Source organism: Marmota flaviventris, chromosome 12 (assembly GCF_047511675.1).
Source record: "Marmota flaviventris isolate mMarFla1 chromosome 12, mMarFla1.hap1, whole genome shotgun sequence".
Lineage (NCBI taxonomy): Eukaryota > Metazoa > Chordata > Mammalia > Rodentia > Sciuridae > Marmota > Marmota flaviventris.
Window position 1 is genome coordinate 32,471,489 of NC_092509.1, and position 4,014 is coordinate 32,475,502.

A 4,014-nucleotide genomic window follows, 5' to 3' on the forward strand; every position below is an offset into this window, starting at 1 on the left:
GGAGAAGGATGTTTAAGCTAGATCACCCCTCTGTCCCAAGCTAGGAAAATGGCTGTGGATAATTCATTGTCCAGTGGGTCTCTAAGTTTGCAGAAACATGCTAAAAACTTCTTCTACAAAGAGATGACTCTTCCTTTTACTTCAGGCACTTGGGAAGTTCCTCAGGTGTGAGGCTCAGAGAAGGAAGTCATCAGTACAACTACCTTCTTAGCCACAATGGAATACCTACAAGGTTAGAAACTCTCTAGAAGTGCACAAAGGTTGCCACCATCTCCAGGACATGGAAAATCTGATGAGGTTAGAATCATAGTGAAAATTTCTGGGACAGAAGTGCTTGGGAATTTGACCAGTTCTGGTGATGTCCATCATAGCAATAAGGAAGAAACAGCCCTTCTGGCTCTCTGGTGGTCTTGATAAAACCCTGAGGGAGATTAAAGTGCATAGCAGGCCCAACACTACAAACCAAGTCCAGGAACACTCTTTCTCTTGCCTTCTGATGCTTAGGAGGGGCAAACCTGTCCCACTGTGCCACAGGGATTCAGAAATACCCAGGACACAGGTAGTGGAGCCATGGTTATCAGAAGCAATAGGAATAATAGAGCCCAGAGACAAAGCTCCCCATAACTAGCAAAGTGATCTCTGTATAGTTCCATTGGAATGAGTCCAAGACTTCCTCTGAATGAAAATAGATGATGTGAAAGAGCTAGGAGAAACTGAGGCAGAGCACTGTACCCACAAAGAACATCCCCAAACTACCTTCTCCTGTGGAAGGACCATGAAATACACATTGGATCTGAGTATGAGCAAGATTTCCAAAAGGAAATAGCATAAAACCAAGCAGACGAATCCAGACAGGGCCAGTTTCTGTGTGGGTTTGGAAGATGCTTTTGAAGGAGGCTGAGGGAGGGCATGGGCGGTCTGGGACCATGCAGCAGGCAGTCACCATGTTTCATCCAGTTAAGGAGCTCATCACTGGAATGATTTTTCAATGTTCCTCTCAATAACTTATATACAAACTCCTCCATTTTCTCTTGCTTGAAAGAGAAAATACCTGTTCTATCTCCTTTTTATGAAAAGCTGGGCCTGTTTGCTGTTCTTCAGTTTTGGTTGGGTGGGTAATTATTCATTTGTCCTTCTTTTCTATCAGGGGTCCCAGTTCAACCAGTTCAACTGTCCATTTCTCTATTAGTGGCAGGAGTTTCACTGCCCTGTGCTACCACGGATCCTTTGTGGGAAGACATCTTCTGGCTGTTACCTCATACCATGAAGCTTTGGATTTGGCATAGTTTGGAATCTCTCAGAATCTAGGTCAGAGATCTCCCTGTGACAGTGGACAGGAGAGGGGGACATGTTCTGTTAGGGGGTCACTGTTTCCTGCTGGAAGCAACTTGTAGCTGAATGGCCCAGGTTCTTCAGCACCCTCCCTTGACTGGAAGATGCATGAAACAAGGTCTCCTTTACTTTTGAAGGATAATTTAGCTGGAGACAGAATTCCAGGATGATGGCATGTTTTTATTCAATATTTGTTTCACTCCATTCTCTTCTCAGTTGCATGGTTTCTGAAGAGAACTCCAAAATAATCTTTATTTTTCTTCCTTTTAAAATATTCACTAGTGCTATAGTTAGACACAGTAGGGGGGTTCATTTTGACATATTCATAAATGCATATAACATAGCTTGCTCCATTTCAATTCCCAGTACTACTCTTCCCCTCCCCTTCTTCCTCCCCCTGATCCCCCTTTGGTATCTTTCAGGATGTCCTCCCTATTTTCACTTCTGCAGTTTGCATGTGATATGCTGCTATGGTTTGGGTGTTTGTCACTTCCAAAACTTAGGTTGAAAAGTCATATGTTAACAGTGTTTGAAAGTGGGGTCCTTGGGAGGTAATTAGGATTAGATGAGATCATGAGGGTGGGACCACCATGATTGTATTAGTAGCTTGATAAGAAGAGGAAGAGAGACCCAAATTTGTATGCCTGTCTTTCCATATGATGTGATGCCCTGTACCATCTTACAACTCTGAAGAGAGCCCCCACCAGCAAGAAGGATCTCCCCAGGTCCCTTGACCTTGGGCCTCCCAGCCTCCAGAACTATGATAAGAAAAAAAAAATCTTTATTCTTTATAAATTACCCAGTCTGTGATTCACTTATAGTAATAGAAAATGGATGACGATACCTGTGTAGTATAGGTGTTTTATTTTTTTATTTATCTTGTTTGGTGTTTTCTGAGCTTCCTGCATATATAGTTTAGGTTTAATCATTACTTTTTAAAAAATATCAGTCATTATTTTTTAAAACATTTCTTCCTTCTATTCCTTTCTTCTCTTGTGTCACATGTTTTATCTTTTGTATTTGTCCTACAGATCTTGAATATTATGTTAAAACTTCTCATTCTTTTTCCCCTTTGCATTTTAGGTTTATAAGTTTTGATTGACACTATTTAAGCTCATAGATTCTTTTTGGGGCATTTTTTATGGTGAGTTTTTAAATTTTATTTCTAACATTTCCTTTTAAAATTATTTTTAGTTGTTGATGGACCTTTATTTTATTTATTTATGTGTGATGCTGAGAAGAGCAGGAGAATATTGTCTTTACTCAAAAATTGGTATGTTTACATGGCAAGGTAAAGATACCTATGAAACCTCTCATATTTCTCTCTTTTGACTTCACAATGACTCTCTTTCCTCTCCACCTGTCAGAAGCACAAAGGTGTTTTTCTTCAATCTTCACTGTGAGAATCTGACAGGGGTCTTGGAGGTAAAATTCACTGAAGTGTGCAGGGTCTGCTTGGGATTTTAGTTCTCAGACTTGCCCATATGGCACCTCCAGAAATTCTTCAGTTACAGGTTAAGTTTTCCTCCCCTGCCTCTGGTTCCCTAGATTCTGCTCCTGGGTTTCCTTTTCTGTACGTTGTGCATCTGTATGTATCATCCTGAGTCCTCATTTCCATGGTGGATCTGAGAAGAGTTGTTGATTTTCCATTTGTTCATCTTTTCCATTGTTGTGAGTTCAAAAGTCATGGTTGTTAAGCTCTTTGCATGCTGGATTATAAACCAGGAGTTCCTCACTTTTATTTTTCTGGTTTTTTTTTTTCAACTGTGCCAATTCACATTTTAAAGAATTTGGGATGGCCTAGAAAACTGATTGTATGCATGTTATTGAAAGAGAAATTAGAAATTAAAGCTATGAAAAGAGTGAAGCAGGAATGCTATTTATATTAACTGTGATAGGTGCATGCCTGAGCATTATGTCAGACCAAGAATTTCCTGATACTGAAGTCAAAAGAGAGAAATATGAGAGGTTTCATAGGTATCTTTACCTTGCATTGTAAACATACCAATTTTTGAGTAAGGACAATATTCTTCTGCTTTTCTCATCTAAAGTAAATTTACCACATGGAATAAACAAAAAAAAATATTGAATAGCATGCATATCATGGACAATCTTGTCACTAACTCTCAGAGAGACATTTTATTTGTGTCACCTTTTCAAAAGTGACTTCCAATAAAAAGTCAACGTTAATGCTTGACTCACTGAACACAATTCTGACATTAATATGTGCCGCAGTCTGGCTGGGCACAAAATCATGAGCCACTCAAGCAGGAACAAAGTTTATTTTTTGAAACTGCCGCCAATGTCCGGTACCGCCTGGGAAGATTTTTTCCACCCACTCGGCCTCCTCCCGGACCCGCAGAGAGAGCCCCTCCCCCAGAACTCCCTCCTACTGTACTTCCCCAACCAATGGGAACTCTCCAGGAGTCCCATAGCCGGCCTAGGTGAACAGCAGGAGTCCAATATCCATATGAATGCAAATCTTAACATAATCATATCATCTCAATGGCTAGCTGGCATCACCTTTAGACCAAAAATGCCATGCATCATATACTTGGCTCTTAGCATCTCCCCCCTTCTGTTTAAGTAACAAGCAATCTGGCTAGGGACCGTGCCTGTTAGGTTTGTCCAATTCAACATATGGTTCTTACCAGTCATCGGAAAACTGACTTTTAGGCGTCA

General features: G+C 40.6%; 1 pseudogene; it reads right to left on the bottom strand.

Moving 5' to 3' along the window:
* Positions 1-244: 244 nt before the first annotated feature.
* On the bottom strand, positions 245-1,241 carry LOC114087048 (adiponectin receptor protein 1 pseudogene; annotated as a pseudogene).
* Between the last annotated feature and the right edge of the window lie 2,773 nt (positions 1,242-4,014).